This window comes from Rhinoderma darwinii, chromosome 5, assembly GCF_050947455.1.
Source record: "Rhinoderma darwinii isolate aRhiDar2 chromosome 5, aRhiDar2.hap1, whole genome shotgun sequence".
Lineage (NCBI taxonomy): Eukaryota > Metazoa > Chordata > Amphibia > Anura > Rhinodermatidae > Rhinoderma > Rhinoderma darwinii.
In genome coordinates, this window is record NC_134691.1 from 28,840,308 (window position 1) to 28,857,734 (window position 17,427).

The 17,427-nt window shown below is 41.6% G+C and overlaps 1 protein-coding gene across 4 annotated transcripts in view; it reads left to right on the forward strand.

The window, feature by feature from the left end:
- SAMD12 (sterile alpha motif domain containing 12) overlaps positions 1-17,427 on the forward strand; it is a 609,026-nt gene that overhangs the window by 205,727 nt on the left and 385,872 nt on the right. The gene's annotated exons all lie outside the window — the stretch shown is intronic.

Sequence of the window (17,427 nt, forward strand, 5' to 3'; positions counted from 1 at the left end):
TTTGGTAAATCTGTTGATTGAGTGGGGTGGTATCATCTATATAGGTTCTGTGAGCCACTAGTAGATCCTTATATAGGGTATCAAAATGGGTTTTTCGTATTTTCCGCTTACGAGATAGATATCCTATAATATGCCCTCTCATCACTGCCTTGGACGTCGCCCACAAGAGCGGTATGTATTCCACATGGGGGGAGTTACTGTCCAGATAGTTGCCCCAATGCAATCTGAGATATTGTTTGAATTCCTCGGATTCTTCCAAGTAAGCGGGAAACCGCAATATTCTAGTTTTGGTGAGGAGTGTGAGATTGATCGTGTCATGGTGAACGGGGCATGATCCGATATGGTGATGGGGTAAATCTGGGACGCAGAATGGGAGTCGAACAATGACGTTGATATCAGAAAATAATCTATGAATTATGAGCAACTGAGTGGCAGGTGTATTCACGCGCTCCCTCATCCAGTACCCTTCAGGGATCGCATACATTGAGAGAGTCCATGAAGAAAGCAAGAGAAGAAGTGGCAGCCTTAGACTGAGGGGTAGGGGGGACCTATCCATAGTGTGACATTGCACCAAGTTGAAGTCACCGCCGATAATTAGGCTATGTCTAGGGAGACCCAATATTAGTTGAAGGATTTCTGGGATAAAAGGCCTGCTGGTCATGATTCTGAGCATAGATATTGACCAACAAATAAGGGATATCAGCTATCTTTACATGTAAAATGAGGTATCTACCCTGTGTGTCACTTATTGAACTTTCCAGTGTGTACTGCAAGCCCTTTTTAAAAAGCATCGCCATCCGCATTCCAAGAGAGGAATCGGATATGGGGAGAAGTGGAGAAGTGTGATGTGTCAGGAACGTGCATATATTGGGTACTCATCCCATGTCACGCAGCTGGATCCAGGTCAGATCACGAAACATCCGGCTGCACCCCGTGGTCCCAGCAAGCCACGTGCCCAGCCTAATCCCAGTGGTGTGTGTAGTGGCGAGAACCATGCCCTCAGTCGTCTGCAAGAGAAAGGAGTTTAGCACAAGCGAGAATGTTAAATACAAAATAAACATGTAAACAACGTTGATGACGAACCCGGGTTTGGGTAACAACATATTTGCCATCAAAGAGATAGAACAACTATAAGCAACAATTGTAAACTATATGAATAGTAAGCACATGTCCACATGCCAAATGTGCGAACATTCCCCTTTCAGAGATGTGAGTCACTCTGCACCATTTCCTTCCAGGCGAAGCCGCGGGATCCTCAAAGATGAGTGTGTGGTCACCATCCTGCACCTTCAATTTGGCTGGGAACAGGAGTTGGAACCGAGTGTTCCTGTCATACAGTATACGGCAGATTGGAGCAAAAGCTTTGCGATTCTGAGCGACCACTGCCGAGTAGTCCTGGAAGATTAGGATCTTAGAGTCGTGGATGAGTAGGTACCTCTGTTGTCTGTAGGCCCTTACGACTTTCTCCTTTATCGCCCAGTGAAAGTATTTGGCGATCACCGGACGAGGTCTGTTATCCCCCGCATTTCGCCCAGTTTGTGGAGGGCCCAGTCTGTGTGCCCTTTCTATCATGAGTGGGTCACCGCCAAGCTCGATGTTCAGAGCAGTAGGGAGGTCTTTGCAAAGATAATCCAGCAGTTGTTCACCAGTCACCTTTTCCGGGATGCCCACAAAATGCAAGTTGTTACGTCTATCCCTGTTCTCCAGATTATCCAGCTTGTCTCTTAATTCTTGATTAGAGGCTTGGATTTGCCGTACATTTTCCTCCATTGCTGACATTGAGGTGTCTGAGGTTACAAACCAAGTCTCCAAGTCCGCAATCTTTTGGGAATGCGATGTAATTTGTGCCAGAGCTGCATTAATAGAAGTGTGCAATACCTCCAGTCTTTTGTCAAAAAGTGGCAACAATAGTTTAGAGACCTCTTGAGCTACCAGGGGGGCTTGGTGGTTCTCCATCTTGCTGCTGTGATGTGGACTATATTGTGGAGACAACCTTGGTGGCGTAATGTCCCCTCCCAAAAAGTGTCATGCAGCCCAAAATACCAATGGTACCAATAGAAACAACAGTTCATAAAAATAAGCCCTCATATCGCTCAATCGATGGATTATCCAGTTATGGCTCACAGAATGTGGCAACAAAACACAAATTTTATTTTTAACAATTAGGGTATGTTCACACGCTGAGTCAAAAACATCTGAAAATACGGAGCTGTTTTCAAGGGAAAAGAGCTCCTCATTTTAAGACGTTTTTTACCACTCTCGATTTTCGCTGCGTTTTTCGCTGCGTTTTTTATGGCCGTTTTTCCAGCTGTTTTCCATAGAGTCAATGAAAAATGGCTCCAAAAACGTTGCAAGAAGTGACCTGCACTTCTTTTTCACAAGCGTTTTTTTATGCGGCCGTTTTTCAAAACGGCCCCGTAAAAAAAATGGCCCGTTGGAACAGAACACAATTTTCCCCATTGAAATCAATGGGCAGATGTCCGGAGGCAATCTGCTTCCGATTTTTTGGTCGTTTTTCGGGCGTTTACGGCCCGAAAAACGGCTGAAAATAGGCCGTGTGAACAGACCCTAAGTTTCTTCCTTGTAAAACATAAAAAAATTATATCAATTAGGTATCCCTCTAATCGTATTGACCTGTAGAATAAAGTTAACATGCCATTTTTACTGTATGGTGAAATCCGTAAAAACGAAACGCCTTAAAAGATTGAGGAATTTTTTTTTTTTTTTGCTATTGCACCCCACACAGATTTTTTTTCAGTTTCCCAATACATTATATGGTACAATAAATGTGCTGCAAAAAACTACAACTGGTCCCGCAGAAAACAAACCCTCATATGGCTATATTGACAGAAAAATAAAAAAGTTATGGCTTTTGGAAGGTGGGGAGGAATGAATATAAATGAAAATCCAAAAAATGTCTGCGTCCTGAAAGGCTTAATTGCGATCGATTTCAGTTGGATCCGCAAAGGACCCGCTGACACTGAATCCGTCAGTCCCGCTAGCCTGGGACTGACGGTGTATACAAAATACAGAGCAGCTGTATCTCAAAAAGTAAAAATAATTTTTAATAAAAAGTATTTAGAAAGTTGCACCAAACACACTGATAGGCCTTATTTACATGAACGTGTTAAACGTCTGTGTGTCGGCCGTTGAAACAGCGGCCGTCCCGCGGACCTATGTAATTCAATGTGGCCGTTCACGCAGCCGTTGTTTCAACGGACCGTGTGAAGGGTTCGTGGGAAAATAGGACATGTCCGTTCTTTTCGCGCATCACGCATCCCTCCATAGAATCTCAACTATGGGGAATGCGTTACATCGCGTCCCGCAGCGCTGATCAAAGATGCACCTTGGACGTGGAAAACGCCAGTTTTTCCACGTCCAAGATGCGCAGGGTTCGTGTAAATAAGGCCATAGACAGACATTTTTATTGAAAAACGCCACAGTTTCAGATCTAAATGAGCTGTGCCTAATGACAGACTCAGCTCTGCTGCATTTGTTCGTGGAGTGTTCATAGAATTCCATTGTTGTCCTTTCTGAACAAACTCCGTTAGATACATAATACGGATCAAATGCCTCTGAAATCTGTATGTTACAGTGTCAGCTGCTAGTCGTACAGTACAAGGTCTAAAAACGGGTTATAATAATTTTGCTGTGTATGAAAAGGCCATTTGCCGGGAACCCCATATTGATTTACTTTATATTGCTTTTAAGAACTGTGCAAATACACAATTACAATTTATTTATTTGTATTACTTTAAGTCACGGCTGCACATATAATCTATTGATTTCTATTTTCTTACGATGCATGAAAATTTTGCAACACACAAGCTAATGGACTGTGGGCTCTTCTGGGCTGAATGGAAAATTGCCCACTTAAATCTTTTATTTTTGAATTTCTCTAGACTTCCAAGGCTACAAATACTGGTTTATTATGTCTCTTGTTATGTCCAACTTCATTATAATTATCATTATTCATTTTTTTTAAAGACCCATGATTTTGCACAGCTTGATAGTTAATAATCCTACGCAAGTTATCCTTAGATATTCCACCGTTGTACTTAGGATAGTGGGATAATTTCCATCCAATGATAGACCTAAATTCTGTATGTCAAATGGGAATTTAATTGGTAGTTACCAGTACCCTGGTGGCATCATCGTAATTCCGTAACAATAGAAATTAACGGCTTGATCATGTACTCTACTACCATAGAAAAAAAATAATACTCTTAAGAGCTCATTATATCCAAATAATTACATGGATTATGGCCACTTTCACACAGTAGTATTTTTTATCACTATTTGAAAGCCAAAACAGGATTACACAGAGAAAAAGTATAATGGAAATATGTGCACCTCTTTAATTTTTTCTCTCTCTTTCAATACACCCGTAAATCTTATTGCTTTTGCAGCTGCAGCTTGACATTGAGCACTGCTGCCTAGCTTACCTGTAAGCAGAATACCCAGGTCCTTCTCTTGTTTTGTTATCCCAGTTTTATTATATTTAATGTATATAATGCATTTATGGTGTGTTCACATCAGCGTCAGGCTTCCCTTCTTCGGTTACGTTTGACCTTTCCGTCCATCATTTCAATGGCAATTCTTCCGTTGCATTTAGTTTTCATTTGTTTCCGTTCTGTAAAGTTTCAGTTTTGGTCAGAACCAATAGCGTAGTCGACAGCACTATTGTTTCCGTGAAAAAAACTGAAACTTTACAGAACGGAAACAAACGGAAACAAACTGCAACGGAAGCATTACTATTGAAATCAGTGGTAATGCAAACAGAAGCTATGGTTTGGGTTTGTCTTTCCATTCATCAGCTCCTCTGACGGAAAGGTCAGACGGAACCATTGAACGGAAGCCTGACGCTGATGTGAACAGACCCTAATACTATTCCTGTGGCCTAGATGTATTACTTTTAAATTATGAAAATTAAAATCTGCCATGTTTTTGCCCATACTGCCAGTTTACCTACGCCTTTCTGTAATATTTACAATCAAGCTGAGCTTTAAGTATCCTATGACGTTTTGTATAATCAGCAAAAACTGACACCTTGCTATCAATTCCATCCATAAGGTCATTAATCATTAGATTAAAAAGAATTGGGCCTAACACCGATCCTTGTGGAACCTTATTGAGTTTAGCTCATTTTGAGCAAGTACCATTATTAAGTAACCAATTCTTCACCCACTTGCATATATGGTCCCCCAGTCCCTTCCCCTATAGCTTCAGAACAAGCCTGTTGTGTGGAACAGTATCAAATGCTTTTGCAAAATCCAGATAAATCACAAGTCACATGACCAACATCCAGATTTGCATTTTCCTCCTCAAAGAAACCAAGCATGTTAGTTAGGCACAACCTGTTTATCATGAATCCATGCTGGTTATCAGTTATTAGACTGTATACTTTTGTAGTTCATCTCTTAGAATACCCCCAAATACTTTACATACCACTGATGTCAGACTTACTGGACGGTAGTTACTCGGTTCCATCGTCTTACACTTCTTAAATATTGGTACAATATCAGCCGTCCTTCAGTCCTGTAGCACCGATCCTGTTACAAGAGAGTCTAAGAAGATGAGATATATGGTTTTATCAAGTACCAAGCTCAATTCCCTCAATACCCATGGATGAATGCCATCTAGGCCGCGGGCTTTATCAATATTTAATTTCCTCAGATGCATTTGTACTTCCTCTTGTGTTAAGTGGGTAATATTGTGGGGAAAACCTTGATTACTGTCCCTCTGAACATCTTGCAGCTCATCAGTGAACCCAGATGAAAAGTACATGTTTAATATCTCAGCTCTCCGCTTTTGTCCTCTATATCGTGGTCTAATCCTCTCTGTAGACCTACCACAATTTGGACATGAGCTTAGACTTCCCTATGGATAGTTGAATTCTCTTGGTCTCCTGCCTATATAAGGAATTGTACTTTTGATCGACAGCGAATCCTTTTGAAGACCGTCAAAAATTGCTTTTGAAAAGTGGTCTTCTAAAAGAGGTGGTCTTCTGGAGAGGTTTCATTGTATTACTGGTCCATATATCATTAGAGAAAAAAAAATGGTGTATTTAATAATAACTATTGCTCTTTTGAGAACCCTTTCTCCCATCACCTAGTAGAGCCATTTCTATAGTTACATAGTACGGTTGAAAAAAGACACCTGTCCATCCAAGTTCAACCAAGGGATGGGAAAAGGGAAGGTAAAAATTTCTACACATTGGAGCTAATTTTTTTTGGTTCTAGGAAATTATCTAAGCCTTTTTTAAAGCCATCTCCTGTCCCTGCTGTGACCTGCACCTGCAGTGACTATTCCATAGATTCACAGTTCTCACAGTAAAGAAGGCTTGTCGCCTCTGCAGGTTGAACCTTTTTTTCTCCAGACGGAGGGAGTGCCCCCTTGTTTTTTGAGGGGGTTTTACATGGAAAAGGATTTCACCATATTTTTTGTATGTGACATTAATATATTTATATAAATTAATCATGTCCCGCCTTAGTCGTCTTTTTTCAAGGCTAAATAGATTTAATTATTTTAATCTTTCCTCATAACTTAGATTCTCCATGCCCCTTATCGTTGCTCTTCTTTGTATTTTTTCCAACTCCAGGGCATCTTTTCTATGAACTGGAGCCCAGAACTGATCTGAATATTCTAGATGAGGCCTCATTAATGCTTTGTAAAGTGGTAATATCATATCCCTGTCCCGCGAGTCCATGCCTCTTTTAATACACAACAATATCTTGCTGGCCTTTGAAGCAGCTGATTGACACTGCATGCTGTTATTTAGTTTATGATTTACAAGAACACCCAGATCCTTCTCAACAAGTGACTCCCCCAGTATAGCTCCCCCTAGGACATATGATGCATGCAGAATGTTCATACCCAGATGCATAACTTTACATTTATCTACTTTAAACTTAATTTGCCAACTGGATGCCCAAACACTTAGTTTGTTTAAATCCGCTTGCAATTCATGAACATCTTCCATAGTCTGAACTATATTACATAGCTTAGTGTCATCTGCAAAAATAGAAATAGTACTATTAATCCCATCCTCTATATCATTAATAAATAAGTTGTATAATAGTGGTCCCAGCACTGAACCCTGGTGTTCCCACTTATAATCGTTGACCATTCAGAGCAGGAATCATTGACCACAAATCTCTGGATACGGTCCTTGAGCCAATTCTCAATCCAATTACAAACTATACTTTCTAAACCTATAGTCCTTAATTTACCCATTAGACGTCTAATAGGGACAGTGTCAAATGCTTTTGCAAAGTCCAAAAACAATATATCCACAGCGGCCCCTCTGTTTAGGCTTCTGTTCACCTCTTCATAAAAACATATCAGGTTAGTTTGACAACTTCTGTCCTTAGTAAAACCGTGCTGGCAGTCACTTATAATACTATTTTTTTGTCACGAAATCCTGTATATAGTCCCTCAATAGCCCCTCAAACATTTTCCCAACAATGGATGTTAAGCTTACTGGTCTATAATTACCCGGAGAAGACCTAGAGCCCTTTTTGAAAATAGGCACCACATTTGCACTGCGCCAGTCCCTTGGCACTATACCAGTCACTAGAGAATCTCTGAATATTATGAAGATGGGGACTGAAATAACTGAACTAAGCTCTTTAAGATCCCTAGGGTGTAACCCATCTGGTCCCGGGGCCTTGTGCACATATATTTTATTTAATTTAGCTTGGACCATATACAGTGAAGGAAATAAGTATTTGATCCCTTGCTGATTTTGTAAGTTTGCCCACTGTCAAAGACATGAACAGTCTAGAATTTTTAGGCTAGGTTAATTTTACCAGTGAGAGATAGATTATATAAAAAAAAAACCAGAAAATCACATTGTCAAAATTATATATATTTATTTGCATTGTGCACAGAGAAATAAGTATTTGATCCCTTTGGCAAACAAGACTTAATACTTGGTGGCAAAATCCTTGTTGGCAAGCACAGCAGTCAGACGTTTTTTGTAGTTTATGATGAGGTTTGCACACATGTTAGATGGAATTTTGGCCCACTCCTCTTTGCAGATCATCTGTAAATCATTAAGATTTCGAGGCTGTCGCTTTGCAACTCGGATCTTCAGCTCCCTCCATAATTTTTCGATGGGATTAAGGTCTGGAGACTGGCTAGGCCACTCCATGAGCTTAATGTGCTTCTTTTTGAGCCACTCCTTTGTTGCCTTGGCTGTATGTTTTGGGTCATTGTCGTGCTGGAAGACCCAGCCACGAGCCATTTTTAATGTCCTGGTGGAGGGAAGGAGGTTGTCACTCAGGATTTGACGGTACATGGCTCCATATATTCTCCCATTGATGCGATGAAGTAGTCCTGTGCCCTTAGCAGAGAAACACCCCCAAAACATAATGTTTCCACCTCCATGCTTGACAGTGGGGACGGTGTTCTTTGGGTCATAGGCAGCATTTCTCTTCCTCCAAACACGGCGAGTTGAGTTAATGCCAAAGAGCTCAATTTTAGTCTCATCTGACCACAGCACCTTCTCCCAATCACTCTCAGAATCATCCAGATGTTCATTTGCAAACTTCAGATGGGCCTGTACATGTGCCTTCTTGAGCAGGGGGACCTTGCGGGCACTGCAGGATTTTAATCCATTACGGCGTAATGTGTTACCAATGGTTTTCTTGGTGACTTTGGTCCCAGCTGCCTTGAGATCATTAACAAGTTCCCCCCGTGTAGTTTTCGGCTGAGCTCTCACCTTCCTCAGGATCAAGGATACCCCACGAGGTGAGATTTTGCATGGAGCCCCAGATCGATGTCGTTTGACAGTCATTTTGTATGTCTTCCATTTTCTTACTATTGCACCAACAGTTGTCTCCTTCTCACCCAGCGTCTTACTTATGGTTTTGTAGCCCATTCCAGCCTTGTGCAGGTCTATGATCTTGTCCCTGACATCCTTAGAAAGCTCTTTGGTCTTGCCCATGTTGTAGAGGTTAGAGTCAGACTGATTAATTGAGTCTGTGGACAGGAGTCTTTTATACAGCTGTCTTTAATGCAGGCACCAAGTTGATTTGGAGCGTGTAACTGGTCTGGAGGAGGCTGAACTCTTAATGGTTGGTAGGGGATCAAATACTTATTTCTCTGTGCACAATGCAAATAAATATATATAATTTTGACTATGTGATTTTCTTTTTTTTTTTTTTTTTTATATAATCTATCTCTCACTGGTAAAATTAACCTAGCCTAAAAATTCTAGACTGTTCATGTTTTTGACAGTGGGCAAACTTACAAAATCAGCAAGGGATCAAATACTTATTTCATTCAGTGTATACATTCATTCAATTCAGTATATCAACTAATATATTAACAACACTGGCACCGGCTATATCAGCTGCTCTTTCTTCTGTTGTATATACAGAGCTAAAGAACCCATTTAGTAACTCTGCCTTCTCTTGATCCCCTATGACTAACTCCCCATTACCACTATCTAAGGGTCCTACATGTTCAGACCTTGGCTTTTTTGCATTTATATACTTGAAGGATTTTTGGGGATTTGTTTTACTATCCTTGGCCACCTGCCTTTCATTTTGTATTTTTGCTGATTTTATTACTTTTTTACAGATTTTATTAAGCTCTTTATATTTTACAAAGGCTACAGCTGTACCCTCAGATTCTCATTTTTCAAATGCCCTTTTTTTGTCATGTATTGCCCTTTTTACAGAAGGTGTAAGCCATGTGGGGTTTAATTTTAGTCGTTCATACTTGTTACCTATAGGAATAAATTTTGCACTATAATTACCCAAAGTAGATTTGAAAATCTCCCATTCATCATTTGTACCATTATTTGACATTAGTTCTTCCCAGTCTATATCCTGAATTGCAGCCCTCATACTGGGGAAATTGGCCTTCGTAAAATTAGGTGGTTTTGCCCTTCCAGCCTGTGTTTGTTTTTTACAGTATATGTTAAATATACCTATATTATGATCACTGTTACCGAGGTTTTCACGAACATTGACGTTCCCAACAAGCTCTGCATTATTAGAAATGACCAGATCCAAAAGAGCTTCACCTCTAGTCGGGTCTTCCACAAACTGGCCCATAAAATTTTCCTGCAACAGGTTGAGGAAATGTCTCCCCTTTGCAATTGAAGCTGAACCATGACGCCAATTAATATCCCGGTAATTAAAATCTCCCATTATCACTACTGTACCCGCCTGTGCAGCCCGCTCCATCTGTTTATATAGCTGACCTTCCATCTCCTCAGTTATATTGGGGGGTCTATAGATTACACCAAAAGTAATTTTTTTCAGTGTTTACCTCCCTTTCTAGTTCCACCCACAAGGTTACAATCTTCACCCTCTAAGGTCTCTTTCACACTCACCTTCATATCACTTCTCACATACATACAGACATACACCACCGCCTTCATATTACTTCTCACATACAGACATACACAACCGCCTTCATATCACTTCTCACATACAGACATACACCTCCGCCTTTACTATTTGTCCTGTCTTTCCGAAACAGTGTTAAACCCTGTAGATTTACAGCCCAGTCATGTGAAGAGTCCAGCCATGTTTCAGCAACACCGACTATATCTATATTTTCCTCCAGTATCCAGTCCTCCAGCTTCCCCATTTTGTTTGCTAAACTTCTGTCATTTGTGAACATACACTTTAACTTGCCTTTCAATTTTTCACTTTCATTATCAGAAATGTGATTATTTGACATTATTTGGGCATTTTTATTGCTGTTTTGTAACGAAAGGAACTTCCTATCTTGTTGCCTAGTCCTTTCCCCACAGTCTGTTTCTCCACCCACCAATATAGTCTGACCCCTCTCTAACCTAACTACCCCTTTATTTTCTATATTTGCCTCCCTCCTCAGCCCTAGTTTAAATACTCCGCCACCCCAGCTAGAATTCTCTCCCTCATACAGCGGAACCCCTTCCATTTAGGTGCAAATCTGCAGAATACAGTTTTTACCCCAATGAAAAGTCATCCCAGTGATCTAGGAACCCAAAGCCTTCTCCTCTACACCAAGACTTAAGCCATGCATTTAACTCCCTGAGCTCTCGCTGTCTTTCCTGTGATGTGCATGACACAGGCAGTATTCCTGAGAATACAACCTTGGAGGTCCTTCCCTTCAGCTTGTAGCCTAGTTCTTTAAAATTATTCTTAAAGAGGCTCTGTCACCAGATTTTGCAACCCCTATCTCCTATTGCAGCAGATCGGCGCTGCAATGTAGATAAGAGTAACGTTTTATTTATTTTTTTAAACGTGCATTTTTGCCCAAGTTATGACCATTTTTATATTTATGTAAATGAGGCTTTCTAAAGTACAACTGGGCGTGTTTAAAGTTAAAGTACAACTGGGCGTGTATTGTGTGTGTTATATCGGGGCGTTTTTACTTCTTTTACTAGCTGGGCGTTGTGTATAGAAGTATCATCCACTTCTCTTCACAACGCCCAGCTTCTGGCAGTGCAGACACACAGCGTGTTCTCGAGAGATCGCGCTGTGACGTCACTCACTTCCTGCTTCAGGTCCTGCAGTTGATTCTGCAGCAGCATCGGCGTTTGCAGGTAAGTCGATGTAGCTACTTACCTGCAAACGCTCATGCTGCTGCAGAATCAACTGTAGCCTCTGGTGCCGATGTGTCCTCGCTCGTCCGACACGATGCAGGACCTGGGGCAGGAAGTGAGTAACGTCACAGCGTGATCTCTCGAGAACACGCTGTGTGTCTGTGCACTGCCAGAAGCTGGGCGTTGTGAAGAGAAGTGGATGATACTTCTATTCACAACGCCCAGCTAGTAAAAGAAGTAAAAACGCCCAGATGTACATACACAATACACGCCCAGTTGTACTTTAACTTTAAACACGCCCAGTTGTACTTTAGAAAGCCTCATTTACATAAATATAAAAATGGTCATAACTTGGCCAAAAATGCTCGTTTTAAAAAAACAAAAACGTTACTCTTATCTCCATTGCAGCGCCGATCTGCTGCAATAGGAGATAGGGGTTGCAAAATCTGGTGACAGAGCCTCTTTAAGGCTCCTCCACCTACCATTTATATATAGTACACCATTGGGGGCGTGAATAGAGGATACTCCAACCAATTTAAGGCCGCTCTGTCTGTAACCATTAAGGTACATAGTTCTGCATTGGAGTTGTACACACAAAATGGTAGAATATTATTACTTACGACTTTGCTTAAAGGGGTTTTCCCACGAGGGACATTTATGACATATCCACAGGATATGTTATAAATGTCATATAGATGCGGGTCCCACCTCTGAGACCTGCGCCTATCACCTGCGCCTATCTCTGTCTGCTATCACTGCCTCCCGGCCACTTCCTGAATTTATGGTCAGGAGTTACGAAAACAGCATAGCTCGCTCAGCTACGCTGTTTCTGTAACTGCCATTCGGTTATATGTGGCTTCCGAAAACAGCGTAGCTCAGCGAGCTACGCTGTTTTCACCTTCATGGTCGGAAATCAGCCGACACACAGAAGTAGAATGGGGTTTAAGGCCCCGTTCTAGAGATAGATGTGGGTCCTAGAGGTGGGACCCGCATCTATCTGACATTTATGACATATCCTGTGGATATGTCATAAATGTCTCTCGTGGGAAATCCCCTTTAAGGCAAAGTTACTTCATTTTTATTTTTTAGATGCAGTGGAGTAGTAAAACAAATGTTCTGCCCTAAAAGGTCATTTAAAAATAAATAAATAGATAAATATGAAATATGATTTTTAAATGTCGGCAGGATGAGGAGGGCACTAGGTTTGTCAACATTGCATTTGCCATGTAAAGACAAATATCCATTTTGACTCAATTTAAAGGCGACTTGTAAGCAGGGCATCAAGAAAAAAAAAAAACAAGGTTCTTAACAAGTCCCATTCTCCCGCGAGGCAGCAGATTGAGCATAAGTTTATGATTGACTTCTGTCCAGGGGCAGGAATTCCTGGACTGTGGCGTCTTTCTGTAGTAAGGGTGGCTAGTTGCCCAAACGTTGGTCCCTGGGTGCTCCTTTTTTCTCCAGTTATTGCCCTGTATACCATAAAAAGTTGTCCTTGAACCTATTAGAAATTCAAGTGGACATAGAAGTTTCCCTTCCCATCTGTCAGAACTAAGCTCATGATGGTAAGAAAATCCACTCTATAAAGCTTTAATTCCCTGGTACAACTGACTGTCTCGTCGTTTGAAGATTTTTTTTCATCTTGTTGTTTTCTAGTTTCACGCTGATGCCGTTTTTGTTTAAATTCCATAACTATGAACATATTTTTCTCTACAGATTCCTCAGTGGCTTTGTGCCTAAAATAGAACTGATGTCTTTCTACCAGGAAGTCAAAAATCTTTGAATATATTTTAATATAGTTCACTAATGAACCTAGCACCACCTGAATATTGAATATGCTCACATAATGCCTGTTCTCTATACTCTGAAGTCTAATATTTCCATTCTACTTAAAGGGAAAGTCCTCTGAAAACGACAGTTTCCCACATGTTTTTTTGAGTAATTCAGTGTGTGTGTGTCTCAAACGTGTTCTTCTTCATGATGCTGCTATCACTAGATATCAGATGCACCACACTGAGGTCATTGCTTGGCAACAGTTTGAGTCAGGCTTCGGTGACAAACTTTTTTCCACCCATCAATGGAGTTAAATTTGTGTCACTCAAACAGGCACCAGAACTTTCTATATGAATAGACACAGCTTAATCCGGGTCTATTTAACACAATGGCGGGTTCAGTGCAAAGATGTCATAAGTGGGCCCCCCTCTTTCCGACAAGAGGTAAAATAATGCCTCCACTGATAGGTCCCTGCTACGCTATAGTTTTAAACTGTATCAGTGTCCTGAGGACGCCTATGCAGTTGAAAATGGTCCTGTTTCCAAGGGACCCGGTGCCAGTGCACCGTTTTCTCTTTGTTTGCAGATGACACTAAGGATATTTTTAAACACAGCGTTTTCAGGCATATTTTGGGATGTAAACGCCTTGAAATACGCCTTGAAAAATGCTAAATAAACGCCTACAAACATCTGCCCATTGTGTCAATGGAAAACAGCTCCAAAACGGCTCAAAAAACGCCTTAAAAGTAAGTTTTCGACAACAAAAACGCCTGAAAATCAGAGGCTTTTTTTAAAAAAACAGCTCTCTCATTTTCAGCAGTTTTTTTTATTTTGCATGTGAACATACCCTAAGATCTGTAAAGTAATAAGACAGCCTGAGGGTAAACAGAAAGTCCAAATCACAAAGCTAGTGAATATCAGGGATTGCAGAGGTCAAAACCAGCCAGGAGCAGAAAGTCCATATCAGTAAACAAAGGGTAATCCAGAGACAAGCCAATACCAAAAAGTGCAAATAGTAAAAAATACAGGGTATAGTCAGTAGCTTGATCAAACACATGGAAACCAGGAAAATCACAAGCAAAGAAAACAGAACCAACCCAGATAGAACCCTTCAATCCGAAAGGAAAAGAAAGACAAGGAATTGGAATAGGCTCAACAACTAAAACCAGAACCGCCCAGAAGCTAGACTAGTAGTCATGGTAACTTTAAAGGGACGGACGTTTCCTAAAACTTGTGTATAAGAAGGACATGGCTGAACTAGAATGGATGCAAAGAAGGCTGACCAAAGTAATTAAGGGAATGGGTGGATTGAAGCACCAAGTAGGGTTATCAAACTTGAGGCTTTTCAGCTTAGAAAAAAGACGGCTTAGGGGCGGTCCAATTACAATGTACAAATATATAATTGGACAGTATAAAGATCTCTCTAATGATTTTTTTTTACACCTAGGCCTGTAACAAGGACAAGGGGGCATCCTCTATGACTATAGGAAAAAAGGTTTCACCATCATCACATATGGGGATTCTTTACTGTGAGAGAAGTGACACTATCGAACTCTCTGCCACAGGATGTCGTGATGGTTGATTCTTTGAGCAAGTTCAAGAAGGGTCTCGATGCCTTTCTTAAAATATATAATATTACAGGTTATGAGTACTAGATTCTGGAGATGGGACGTTGATCCAGGGATTTATTCTAATCTCCATATTTGGAGTCAGGGAGGAATTTTTCCCCTAATGAGACAATTGGAATCAACCTCATGGGGGTTTTGCCTTGCTTTGGATTAACGTGGTAGGATTAGAGGTTGGAATTGATGGACCTGTGTCTTTTTTTCAATTTCATCAACTATGTAAGTATGTTACAGCAACCATGGCCTTCATGCACATGCCAAATGAGTGAGTCGCCCCAAGTTTCCCGAGCCCAGAAGTGCCGGCATTATCTAATCAGCATCTATACCCTCTCTGTTTCCTCCCTATTCTGGCCCCCAGGGCCATTTTTAGCTTTTTTGCTGCCAGAGGCGAAAATTGAAATGGCGCCCCAGCCTGTTCTACATCACTAGAAGCCTCACAAAAAAATAAATCATACCACCCATTATCATGACTACATTACTGATTAGAGGCAGAATAAACATTTACATTAAGTGACTCACTGGTGACATCTCAGTTTCTGGTTGTTCTTTTTCTCTTTTCTTATGATGACTTTTTCCGGCCACAGCCCATTTCAGCAGTTTCAAACATTTCTGCACCTATAAACGAAGATACAATTCTTATGCTACCACACACTACGCCTCTAAATAGAATAGTGCCATACACTGTACATCTAATTATAATAGTACCATACACGGTGTCCCACACACACGAACGCACACACAGTACCCCCTGTATATAGTGCCCCACATAGAGGCCCTTGTAGACAGTGCCCCATATAGAGCCCCCTGTAGATACTGCCCCCATAGAGCCCCTGTAGATAGCCCCCTGTAGATAGTGCTCCACATATAGCCCCCGCCCGTGTAGATAGTGCTCCACATATAGCCCCACACCCTATAGATAGTGCTGCACATATAGTCCCCCTGTTGATATTGCTCCACATATAGCCCCCACATACTGCCCTACCCCTCTGTATAGTGCTGCACATATAGCCCCCACATACAGTCCTACACCCTGTAAATAGTGCTGCACATATAGCCCCCACATACAGACCTGCCCCCCTGTAGATAGTGCTGCACATACAGCCCTACCCCCCATGTAGATAGTGCTGCACATATAGCCCCCACATACAACCCTATACCCTGTAGATAATGATGCACATCTAGCCCCCACATACAGCCCTGCCCCCTGTAGATAGTGCTGCACATACAGCCCCCACATACAGCCCTTCCCCCCTGTAGATAGTGCTGCATATATAGCCCCCCACATATAGCCCTAACCCCTTGTAGATAGTGCTGCACATATAGCCCCTCACACTTTTAGCAAAAAAAACTAAAAATGTTACATACTCCCTAAACCCGTCCCCGTGCCGTCATCTTGCAATGCAGGTCTGCTAGGACTGAACGACGTGGCGCTTAGTGGCAGGGCAAGTCATTCTGCCCAGCCAATCAGCCCCTTTCAACGTTGCATCATTGATAGGCGCTGATTGGCAAGTTGTCCTGTCATTCAACGACGCAAGCTTAAGTGAGTGAAAGGCGCTGAATAGAGGGGCACTGAACTTGTCCCGCCATTCAACGCTAATACATGTAGTTGTATCTGAGTCCTATAGACGCAGGTACAATTATAGTGCAGGAGGGGGTGTCAGGGGCTGGTTTCAGTGGCCTAAGACGGTGCGGCCCTGCTGGCCCCTCATTTATCATCTTGCTGCCTGGCTTCCTCTCCATTGCGCAAGCACATTACTCATCATGTGCATTTACAGCCGTCCTGCCTACACCCTGCAGTAAAACAGCTGAACTCAGTTAGAAAATTAAAGTGTGTGTCCCCACTCCCAGCCTCTAGGTTGCCCAGCCCATTCCAATGTACAGAAGTTTTAATATAGTGGCCTGCAAACTATGGCTCTCCGCTTTTGAGAAACGTTAACTTCCAGCATATCCTGACAGCTGCAGTCCTTCAGGTCACTCTGGGAGTTGTAGTTTTTTTTTAGAAACTTGTGAGCTACAGGGGTGTGTTTAAAAGCTACAGAGAGTTTCCGTAGAGGAGAACATAGTTCACGGATTTAGACACATCTAGTTTGACAGCAGGATTATAGCACGGATCTCACCATAGATTTCACCTAATTTCATAAAAGCGTGAGAAAGTTCCAGATCCAGGACTTGGTTCTGTTACTGTGTCTATGCAGTAAACTTCATTCTGTTACCATATCTACATGATTTAACCATGTATTCGCGGAGCGTAGTCGATAGCAAAAAAAATTGCAGGGTTTTGCACCATACAGTCTCATCCGTCAGGTGTGGGGGAGGGGTGCAGTGATGGAAAGCTGTGTTTCCGATAAAGGTAGAATTAGTGTTACATTTTATTACATTTGCCAAAATTGCGCACTTTCAGTGTTTCTCGATGAGAGTAATTTTGTATGATGTTTGAATGCCAACGCTAACCACTACCAACCAATTTTCTTAGAAAACAATT